We start from the raw sequence: 12,139 nt of genomic DNA on the forward strand, positions 1-12,139 counted from the left end.
CTTATCTCTGATGTTGCCCAATCCCCAATTGCTCCTTCACCTGGCCTAGCCTTGCTTAACCTTTCTATAGAGTCTATTAACCTCTCTATAGAGTGCAGACCATAGTTACCCACATCTTATTGGCAGCAAGATTTTCAATTACCAGGCTTTGCAAGTCTATCACTCCTCCATCAATAGGGAACACAGTCCAATTGATTCAAACCCACTACACGTATGAGATAATATTGTCTTCAAACAGGGAAGCACACCTTCACTCCCAAAAAGCCTGGGGCCCATGGCTGCACTGGTATACACACTAGTTCCCTTCATTCCATTTCTAAATGAATCCTCTTGGTGCAATTTCCCTCCTTCATTGACAATTTTTTCTTTTTCTTTCTTCCACTTCTCTTATTCTAAATAGTCTCCCGGGCAAATCTGAGGCTTAACTTCATGGTACGCTCCATGTGAATTGTACGCTATATGCCAGTACTAACTTTTTTATGTTATTTCCTGATCACACTGTTCTCACATTATTTGATAAGTCTGTATTTGCCATTTCATGTTGCTGATTGGTATATCTACACTTTGAAAACTCAATAAAAAATGATTGAACTGAAAATCTTCTTAAAATACATCATAAATAACACACACTTCTACAGAAGCACATAGGTCACATGGGGCATGGTGGAGAAGTGATTACCTACAGCGAGCTCCGGAGAAGTGACTGTTCCCCCCTCCCCTCCCCATTTCTCTGGAAATTAAACCTTCTTAAGAAAGCCTGATAAAGCTGTGGGCGGAGCCTGGCAGGATCTGGCAGCCAATGGCAGCTCAAGCAGCTACCTAGGAAGTCGGCAGGCATGGAAAAATCCCACATTTTCCTGAGAACTGACACAATGGCAGCACAAAGCTGTCCTGTAACCACAGCGGGGAGTGGGAGCAGGAGGATTACATTGGAATTACATTGGACACTGGAATTTCTCCATACAGGTGGAAAGTCAAAAAAATGTGAAAATCGTGAAAAAGTTAATTTATTTCAGTAATTCAATTCAAACAGTGAAACTCATATTTTATATAGATTTGTTACACACAGAGTGATATACCCAAAATTCAGTATCTCAGAAAATCTGAATGTTGTAAAAAAGTTGAATATTGTAGACTCATGTTGTCACACTCTAATCAGGTAATTAACTCAAAACACCTGTAGAGGTTTCCTGAGCCTTTAAATGGACTCTCAGTCTGGTTCAGTAGGTTACACGATCATGGGGATTGTCCAGAAGGCAGTCATTGACACCCTCCACAAGGAGGGTAAGTCATAAAAGGTCATTGCTAAAGAAGCTGGCTGCTCACAGAGTGCTGTATCCAAGCATATTCATGCAGATTTGAGTGGAAGAAAAAGGTGTGGTAGAAAAAAGGTGCACAAGCAACAGGGATAACCACAGCCTTTAGAGGATTATGAAGCAAATGCCATTCAAGAATTTGGGGGGGGGGGTTCACAAGGAGTGGACTATGGCTTCAAGAGCCACCATACACAGACGTATCCAGGACATGGGCTACAACTGTATTATGCCTTGTATCAAGCCACTCCTGAACCAGAGACAACATCAGAAGCATCTTACCTGGGCTAAGAAAAAGGACTGGACTAGTGCCTTGTGGTCAAAATTCCTCTTTTCAGATGAAAGTAAATTTTGCATCTCATTTGGAAATCAAGGTCCCAGAGTCTGGAGGAGGAGTGGAGAGGCACAGAATCCAAGTTGCATGAGGTCCAGTGTGAAGTTTCCACAGTCCGTGATGATTTGGGAAGCCATGTCATCTGCTGGTGTTGGTCCGCTGTGCTTTATCAAGTCCAAAGTCAGTACAGCTCTCTCGCAGGAAATTCTAGAGCACTTCATACTTCCCTCTGCTGACCAGCTTTATGGAGATGCTGATTTCATTTTCCAGCAGGACTTGGCACCTGCCCACACTGCCAAAAATACCAATACCTAGTCACATGATCATGGTATCACTGTGCTTGATTGGCCAGCAAACTCGCCTGACCTAAACCCCACAGAGAATCTGTGGGGTATTGTCAAGAGAAAGATGAGAGACACCAGACCCAACAATGCAGATGAGCTGAGGGCCGCTATGAAAGCAACCTGGGCTTCCATAACACCTCAGCAGTGCCACAGGCCGATCTCCTCCATGCCACGCCGCATTGATGCAGAAATTCATGTAAAAGGAGCCACGACCAAGTATTGAATTTATACCATACTGGACATGGACATACTTTTCCCTAAGCCAACATTTCTGTATTAAAAATCCATTTTTTATTGGTCTTTTGTAATATTCTAATTTTCTGAGATACTGAATTTTGGGTTTTCACTAGCTGTAAGCCATAATCATCCAAATTAAAAGAAAGAAATGCTTGAAAAATATATCACTCTGTGTGTAACACATCTATATAAAATATATGAGTTTCACTTTTTGAATTTAATTACTGAAATAAATTAACTTTTTGATGATATTCAAATTTTTTGAGATGCAACTGTACATGAAAAACAACTTATAGAAATGTATATCTATGACATATACCGCAGTGCTGTACAGAGAACACCGAGCTAGTCAAGTCAGTGTACCAGAGGAGCTTACACTCTAATGTCGTCACACACTATAATTATTATACATACCCTGTATATAATTATACATATAGCCATGCTGTGAGGTAGGTTCTTGGCTCCGGAAGTGGCCATGGATTATATGGAGCAGCCGGTTCTGATGGCGAGTCGGAGTTCGGGTTTCCAACACCAGAACATCATCCATATTGCAGCAAGTCCAAACACAACATGACGGCCATGGGCAGCCCCATAGAATTGTTTATTTGGCCCCTAAATAATATTGTACTTTTTTCAATGCACAATCCATACAAAGATATATTCAACTATTTGTGAAGCCAATTCAGACTTTGTATCAGCAGTAACAGGAATGTCTCATGGCACATCTGTGTTCTGTTTCCAATGCTGCTTTATACATTGCCGTACTTCAATAGTCCCCCCAGACAGTATAATCACCTGCTGACCTCATCAATAATTGAATGCAATGCAATTTTACTTCAGATCAGAGCAGTACAGAAGATATTTGTCCAGTCTTTTGAAGTGTAAGAAGAAAACGATTGATTATCATTAAACAATCCTTTTTAACATATTGCACTTAGAGGCGCCCCTTTTTTGTTCTTTACCACATAATGCATGTAAATGTGCAAAAATCCAGCATTTCCCGTGTTCTACACTGCAGCACAAAAAACATGAACAAGCCACACGGGATGAAGGGGGATTCATGTTCATGTAGTGGAATTTATCTTCCTGCAGGACGAGTGTGACATGAGGACAGTTCTGGTGGTCAAGGAGTTAAGAGATCCATTTTTAGCAGAGAACTTCTACAAAGTAACACCTGGCTGTGCCGTGTCCCCCCCCATACTATGATCAGTAATGATAATTCCTGTGATAGCGTATCATGTGATGTATTGTGTCCCATAGGATGTCATGCATCTCATGATGTATTGAAGGTCCTGATTCCTCTATATAGATCTTTATATCACTAGAGGGGTCACCAGCAGGAAGAAGGAGGTCCTGATCAGGGCTGGTGCAAGGATTTTTGGCAAAACCTCATTTTGCCACCCCCTTGGCTCTACCCCTAACTCCACCCCCTTTGCCCTGCCCATGTATACCCCACCTTTTTAATGAAGTGCCCATAAATGCAGAATACAAATAATTAAGTGCAGCGCTGGAACATAAACATAAGTGAATAGAATCATAAATAATCTGTGAGAAATAAAATTGCACACAAAATATAAGCAGTGAGCCTGCTAAATATAATTAGAAATAGTTCTATAGTAATGAGGGACCAGAGTCCGTGATGTATGAGGTCAGTGGAAGTTCTCTCCAAAAGTGGGATACCATAAACCTGGGAAGTGGGTAAACCCTCTGGTGGGAAGGCTACCACAGATGGCAAAGCACATAAATTTTCAAAAATGGAAATAAATGGAAAAGAGTTGGGTACCCTTACCAGATCCGTAGGACGCACATGCCGTATAGCAGTGCATCAATAAAGCGTGAGGGATGGTCTCCTGTGGTGTCCAGGCGGATGGTGTCCTGTGGATCGCGGTCACACTTGAAGATTAGCCGTCATGGACAGGAGCTGGACCACTGGCTTGCACACCCTTCAGTTTCAGATGATCAGAAGGAAGCGATTCGAAGTGGAGCCATGGAGGAAAAGAAAAAGGTACTCCACATGGTGTAGGTCAAAAATGGGGCTTTATTGGATAAAATCCAAACATGATAAAAGTGATCACAAACAGGTAAAAATTTGGCAATGTGGGAAGCTGGAGATGCCAACGCTGCACTTAATTACTTGTATTCTGTACTGACTTGGTATGTTTGTGTGCTAGCAGCTTCTTGTCACATTTTTGCTTTTGTTGGGTTAGCGCAGCATTTTTATATATTCTTTGTTTGCCCATCAAATGCAGCCTCACCAGCACCCATCAAATGCAGCCTACCAGCGCCCATCAATGCAACCTACCAGTGCCGATCAATGCAGTCTCAGCAGCGCCCATCAAATGCAGCCTCACCAGCTCCCATCAAATGAAGCCTAACAGCGCCCATCAAATGCAGCCTCACCAGCGCCTATCAATGCAGCCTACAGCGCCCATCAAATGCAGCCTCACTAGCACCCATCAAATGCAGCCTACCAGTGCCCATGAAAAGCAGCCTACCAGTACCCAACAAATGCAGCCTACCAGTGCCAATCAATGAATGTTTGCATGCTTTCATTTATTTGGGTGCTGGGACACAGACACAGTACTCCGCCGCCACTGCGCCTCTGACACTGTGTGCGAATGGAGCGGCAACTGCCTGGTGATGCTGAGACTTAGTTGCTTGCTGCAGAGAGAAGAGAGTAGGAACACCAGTGGCCGGGCACCCTAGGCAGCAGCAGTGCGCCCTAGGTGGCTGCCTAGTTTGCCTAGTGGTGGCACCGGCCCTGGTCCTGATTCCTCTATATAGATCTTTATATCACTGGGGGGGGGGTCACCAGCAGGAGGAAGGAGGTCTTGATTCCTCTATATCTTTATATCATTGAAGGGGTCACTAGCAGGAGGAAGGAGGTCCTGATTCCTCTAGATCTTTATATCACTGATATCACTGGAGGGGTCACAGCAGGAGGAAGGAGGTCCTAATTCCTCAATATAGATCTTTATATCACTGGAGGGGTCACCAGCAGTAGGAAGGGAGTTCTGATTCTTCTATATAGATCTTTATATCACTAGAGGGGTCACCAACAGGAGGGAAGGAGGTCCTCATTCCTCTATATAGATCTTTATATCACTAGAGGGGTCACCAGTGGGATGAAGGGGGTCCTGATTCCTCTATATAGATCTTTATATCAGTAGAGGGGTCACCAGCAGGTGGAAGGAAGTCCTGATTCCATTATATGGATCTTTAGTTGGACCTCATTTAGAATAATGTGTTTAGTTCTGGAGATCTCATTTACATAAAGATATTGATAAGATAGAACGAGTCCAGAGATGGGGAACACACATGGTGAAAGGTCTGAGGGATAAAACATATCAGGAGAGACTGCAGGAACTTCATATGTCCATTCTGGAGGAAAGAAGAGAAAGGATGGACATGATTGAAATCTTTAAATACATCAAGAGGGTGAATAAGGATCTTGAGGGCGGGATTTTCAATATGAAGCCAAAATGAAGAACACGGGGACATGATCTCCAACTAACTGGAGGAAAGTTCCAAACTAATTTTAGAAAGTAATATTTTACTAAAAGGGTAGTTGATGCTTGGAATAGACCTCCAGCAGAGGTAGTTAGTCAGTCAGCAATAAGTGGCTTCAAACACTCAGACAAAAAAGACAACAAAACCCATTTAAAAAAAAAAAAAAATTTAAATAATAAAAAAAGTATGATGACATGCATGTCATGTGATGTCAGGGGTTTTTATGTGATGTAATGTGTATAAGGTAATGTAAATTGTTACTTTGTGTTTTAGAAATGACTTTGAGGAAAGTCATCTTTTGCCCCCTTACTGTTTGTTGTGAGTGGTGACATCCCAGCAGAGTGACGATGGATGACCCATGCTTAGTCACATCATTTCGACATTTTATTAGTTCTCTTTCACATTTTATTAGTTCATTGTAATAAGCGGTTCTGGAACAATTCTCAGTCCAGGGAGCACTGGGCTGGGTAATCCCTTCAACATGACTGGTTCCACCTTCAGTAGACCTCCTATATATGAAGAGGTAGAGGTGCACCTGTTCACAAGTTTGTCTGATAAGTCAGCAGAATAGCAGATAAAGTGAGTATGAGCACCGATGGAAGCTGCAAAAGCTGAACAAATGGGTTCTATGGGCTGTAAGCAGTGGTGGATGTAGTGCTGCTGGGTGTGGGCAGTGGTTGGTATAGTGTTTCTGGGAGAGGACAGTGGTGGGTATAGGTTTTCTTGGTGTGGACATAGGTTGGTGTAGGGTTGCTGGGTGTGGGAATAGGTTAGTATAGGGTTGCTGGCTGTCGGTAATTATGGGTTTAGTGTTTGCTCTGTGGGGACAGTGGTGGGCATAGCTTGCTGGGTGTGATTGGTATAGTACTACTGGGTAGGGGCATTGGTGGGTATAGGGCCATTGGGTGTGGGCAGTGGTTAGAATAGGAGTTGTTGGGAGTAGTCAGTTGTTGTATAGGGTTGATGGGTGTTGGCAATGGTGCATATAGTGCTGTTGGGTATGAGTAGTGGTTGGTATAGTATTGCTGGGTGAGGGCATAGGCTAGTATAAGGTTGATGGGTTTGGGCAGTGGTGGGTATAGTGTTGCTTGGTGTGGGCATTCAAGGGTATAGGGTTGCTGGGTGTGGGTAGTTGTTGGTATAGTTTTGCTGGGTGATGGCAGTGGTTGGTATAGTGTTTCTGGATGTGGGCATTGGGGTGGGTACAGGGTTTCCTGATGCGGGCAGTGGTTGGTATAGTGCTCCTGGGTGAGGGCAGTGGTGGGTATAGTGTTGTTGGGTTTGGGAAGTGTTTGTTTAAGTGTTTCACATTGTGGGCAGTGATTGGTATAGTGCTGCTGGATGTGGGCATTAAAGAGTATAAGATTGCTGGGTGTGGGCAGTGGTTGACATAGTTTTGCTGGGGGTCAGGGGATAGCAGTGGTTGGTATAGTGTTGCTGGGTAAGGGAAATGCTTGGTGTTGGGTTGATGACTGTGGGCAGTGGTGCATAAAGCGCTGTTGGATGTGGGTAGTGGTGAGTATAGTGTTGCTGGGTGTGGGAAGTGGTGAGTATAGTGTTGCTGGGTGTGGGTAGTGGTTGGTATAGTGTTGCTGGGTGTGGATAGTGGTGAGTATAGTATCTCTATAATACAGGGTATAATAATCATCCCCCCTCTCTATTAGACATGTGCGATTTGTTTCGTACGAAACGAAAATTCATACGAATTTCCGAAAATTGGTACATTTGAAAGCATTCGAAATATGAATTGCTATGCTTCTGAATTTTATACGAAATTTCGTCGATGAATTTTGGATCCAAATTTGGTTACAATGGAAACGTGACTGGTGTTTTGTTGACCAATCAGAGGTTTTCTTCTGCTGCTGAGTGGGGGTTGGGAAAATGACCTTTTTTAATATGGGAGTGGGAGACTGGTACTGGTAGTCGATGGGAGATTCGGAAACGGACAAAAGAAGAATGTTCGTTAATATCGTTTTATTATACAAAAATATATGACTCAGAGGGTTGGGTGTGTCATTGCCATCATCCCTCAAAACTTTAAGAAAAACAAAATCTACCTCGGTGTGGGATTTTTAAGGCAATGTATTGATGAAAAAAGTTATATATTATATTAAAAGTAATTTTTATTGATACAAAAAAAGAGAATAGAATACAAGTGAACATACAAAATAAATGTTTTAGAGTGTCGTATGATTAAAAGAGAACATCAAATGACATGAAAATTAAGTGATGCATCCTACTGCTAAGTACAAACACCACCCCAGTTGATACGATGGCGTCCAATAGCAGATTTCCAACGCGTTTCAACTTTTAATTGTCATAGCAAAGTCTTCCTCAGGGAAGGATTGCATCACATTCTAAAATTTCAAAAAATAACAATAACAACATAGTTACTAGTTATATATAAATACACATATATCGCCTATATTTAGAAAAAACGCATTTCAACTGAAGAAAAACAAATGCGACTTACATTCGGCATGTAGTTGCATAAAGATGCTTTTTCAGTGCTGACAGGGGCCCTAATCACCAAATGCCTGTACCGCTCAATATCCTCTACGGGGCAGCCCGGTATACTTTAAAGAACACATATTTGGCAGCCATAGAAGCCAAAAGACTGAAAAACATAAACAGTATTTAAATGAAAAAGGTAATGATGATTCTTGGAGAGAGTGCATCTCCAGAGAGAAAAAAAAAGGGGTAAAAAAATGCAAGTGAAAACTACCTTGAGTTGGTCGTGTAGCATGTACAGATAGGGTTCCAAGCGATTGGTAGCAGAGAGCCTAGGTCTTAAAGCGGGGGTTCACCCACACCGCCAAAAAAAAAAAAAATATTAAAAGCCAGCAGCTACAAATACTGCAGCTGCTGACTTTTAATAAATGGCCACTTACCTGTCCCGGGGTCCAGCGATGTCGGCAGGGGACGCTGAGAACCCGCTCGGTTCTCGGCAGCTGCCGCCGCCATCCTAGGTGAGGGAATCAGGAAGTGAAGCGTTGCGACTTCACTTCCCGGTTCCCTACTGCGCATGCGCGAGTCGCGCTGCGCGTCCCTAGTGGTCCCCGCTCTCTCCTGGGAGCTGTGTGTTTCCCAGCAGACAGCGCGGTGGGGACGGGAAGAGGCATAGACCCCCATGGGAGTCTATGCCGGAAGTGGGTGCAAATACCTGTCTTAGACAGGTATCTGCACCTCTCTCCCCCCTGAAAGGTGCCAAATGTGACACCGGAGGGGGGGAGGGTTCCGAAAAGCGGAAGTTCCATTTTTGTGTGGAACTCCGCTTTAATGTACCTCTCTGTTTGAAGCCAGTAATGAAATGCTGCCTTTGGCTGTCCCTGGCGTCCTAATGTAGAGGATATGGGCATAACTACAAGATGGGCGTTTGCATAGGTCTAAGACAAATCTCCTACTCATTGGTGGGCGTTTGCATCAATCTAAGAATAGTCTCCTATTTATTGGTGAAGCCTTGGGGGGGGGGGCGCGGCCTCTATTGGCCGCCGTCAATTGCAGAAAGTGTCCTTATATGGGAAGCTAGAGCATCTCATAGCTTCATGTTGTCTTGGTAATGAACGCCTCCCCTTCCCCCCTCCCCTCCCGGCCGCAGTATGAAGCCCTCCTCATTCTGCGTGTCCTATGGGGTGTGTGGGCGCGGCGGCAGGGAGGGAGGGGAGTATCCAATCCCCCAGGCAACTACCTGTATGAAGGGACGTGGAGCGTCCTCCCTCCCTTCCCGGCCGCAGCATGAAGCCCTCCTCCTTCTACGTGTTGCAAGGGGTGTGGGCATGGCGGTAGGGAGGGAGAAGAGCATCAGGTCACCTAGGCGACTATATGTGTGGGAGATGTAACGTGACGTCCGCTCACACTAAGGCCCCTTTCACACTGGGGCGGTGGGGGCGTCGGCGGTACAACAGCGCTATTTTTAGCGCTGCTGTACCGTCGTTCTTGCAGCGGTATTCGGCCGCTAGCGGTGCGGTTTTAACCCCCTGCTGGCGGCCGAAAAAGGGTTAAAAACCTCGTACAGCGCGGCTATATTACCGCGGTATAGCCGCGCTGTCCCATTGATTTCAATGGGCAGGAGCGGTGAAGGAGCGGTGAATACACCGCTCCTTCACCGCTCCAAAGAAGCGGTTTGCAGGACTTTTTTCACCGTCCTGTCACCGCACCGCTTCAGTGTGAAAGCCCTCGGGCTTTCACACTGAACAAACAGCGGAGGCTGTTTAGGGGCAGTTTGCAGGCGGTATTTTTAGCGCAATTCCGCCTGCAAACCGCCCCAGTGTGAAAGGGGCCTAAGGGGAGAGTGCCGTGTAATCTACACAGCGCTGTTGGATGATATGTCAGAGCACCAGAACGCAATGATCTTGATGCCTGTCAGGTATATAAGGAAAGGAGGGGTATTGTAAGCCCCGCCCCCGACCACATCATTGTGTGCAATAATGTTTGAGGAATCAAAAAAAAAAAAAAAATATAAAATAAATTAAGAACAAACAAAGAGTCAGTGCAGACCCTAGTGTATAAGGCACTGTCACTGTAAAAATAATATTCCATAAATTGGATGAACCCTGTATATTCAAGGGGAAAAGGGGTTTGGGCACTTTTCATTAAATATAGAATGCATCAATGCTCCTATCTATTTTAAATAGAATCAGTGACCCTTCATTCTCTAATGAGTTAATGGAGGCTTGCCTTATAATATCAATAAACATAATTTTAATATACAGGGTTCATCCAATTTATGGAATATTATTTTTACAGTGACAGTGCCTTATACACTAGGGTCTGCACTGACTCTTTGTTTGTTCTTAATTTATTTTATATAATTTTTTTTTTTTTTTGATTCCTCAAACATTATTGCACACAATGATGTGGTCGGGGGCGGGGCTTACAATACCCCTCCTTTCCTTATATACCTGACAGGCATCAAGATCATTGCGTTCTGGTGCTCTGACATATCATCCAACAGCGCTGTGTAGATTACACGGCACTCTCCCCTTAGTGTGAGCGGACGTCACGTTACATCTCCCACACATATAGTCGCCTAGGTGACCCGATGCTTTTCTCCCTCCCTGCCGCCATGCCCACACCCCTTGCAACACGTAGAATGAGGAGGGCTTCATGCTGCGGCCGGTGTCTTGCCGAATAAGTTCCTTCGGCGGATAGGTTCCCCCCCTGTACTGCGCAGGCGCAGCGCCTGCGCAGTACGTACTACTGTCGGCCGCCGGAGATAGCCGAAGCTCAAACGCTTCAATCAGCTGTACACGGCGCCTGCGCTCTGGGTCCAGGTTCCTTCCCCACTATCCAAGTGGACCTAGAGGGGGAATCTAAAAGTGCCGAGCGCAGCGAGGCCGTGCCCGAAGCGTGGCGAGCGAAGCGAGCCTGCGAGGGGCCCTCTTACAGGCGCCGTGTACAGCTGATTTTCAGCTGTTCCGCTTCGGCTATTTCCGCCGGCTTCTACTGCACATGCGCAGTAGAGGGGGGAACTAATCCGCCGAGCGGAACTTTCTCGGCAGAACACCGGGAGGGGAGGGGGGAAGGGGAGGCGTTCATTACCAAGACAACATGAAGCTATGAGATGCTCTAGCTTCCCATATAAGGACACTTTCTGCAATTGACTGCGGCCAATAGAGGCCGCACCCCCCCTCCCCCCCCCCCCCAAGGCTTCACCAATAAATAGGAGACTATTCTTAGATTGATGCAAACGCCCACCAATGAGTAGGAGATTTGTCTTAGACCTATCTTGTAGTTACGCCCATATCCCCTACATTAGGACGCCAGGGACAGCCAAAGGCAGCATTTCATTACTGGCTTCAAACAGAGAGGTACCTTAAGACCTAGGCTCTCTGCTACCAATCGCTTGGAACCCTATCTGTACATGCTACACGACCAACTCAAGGTAGTTTTCACTTGCATTTTTTTACCCCTTTTTTTTTCTCTCTGGAGATGCACTCTCTGCAAGAATCATCATTACCTTTTTCATTTAAATACTGTTTATGTTTTTCAGTCTTTTGTCTTCTATGGCTGCCAAATATTGGTTCTTTAAAGTATACCGGGCTGCCCCGTAGAAGATATTGAGCGGTACAGGCATTTGGTGATTAGGGCCCCTGTCCGCACTGAAAAAGCATCTTTATGCAACTACATGCCAAATGTAAGTCGCATTTGTTTTTCTTCAGTTGAAATGCGTTTTTTCTAAATATAGGCGATATATGTGTATTTATATATAACTAGTAACTATGTTGTTATTGTTGTTTTTTGAAATTTTAGAATGTGATGCAATCCTTCCCTGAGGAAGACTTTGCTATGACAATTAAAAGTTGAAACGCGTTGGAAATCTGCTATTGGACGCCATCGTATCAACTGGGGTGGTGTTTGTACTTAGCAGTAGGATGCATCACTTAATTTTCATGTCATTT

General features: G+C 44.7%; 1 protein-coding gene across 1 annotated transcript in view; it reads left to right on the plus strand.

Annotated features, from left to right (window-relative positions):
• Positions 1-6,050: 6,050 nt before the first annotated feature.
• The window catches only part of LOC141102689 (galectin-1-like), a 34,896-nt gene continuing 28,807 nt past the window's right edge, over positions 6,051-12,139 (plus strand). Inside the window, exon 1 of the mRNA XM_073591608.1 lies at positions 6,051-6,317. The gene's annotated coding sequence lies outside the window, so the exon portion shown is untranslated. The remainder of the gene's footprint in view (positions 6,318-12,139) is intronic.

This window comes from Aquarana catesbeiana, linkage group LG07, assembly GCF_042186555.1.
Source record: "Aquarana catesbeiana isolate 2022-GZ linkage group LG07, ASM4218655v1, whole genome shotgun sequence".
Taxonomy (NCBI): Eukaryota; Metazoa; Chordata; class Amphibia; order Anura; family Ranidae; genus Aquarana; species Aquarana catesbeiana.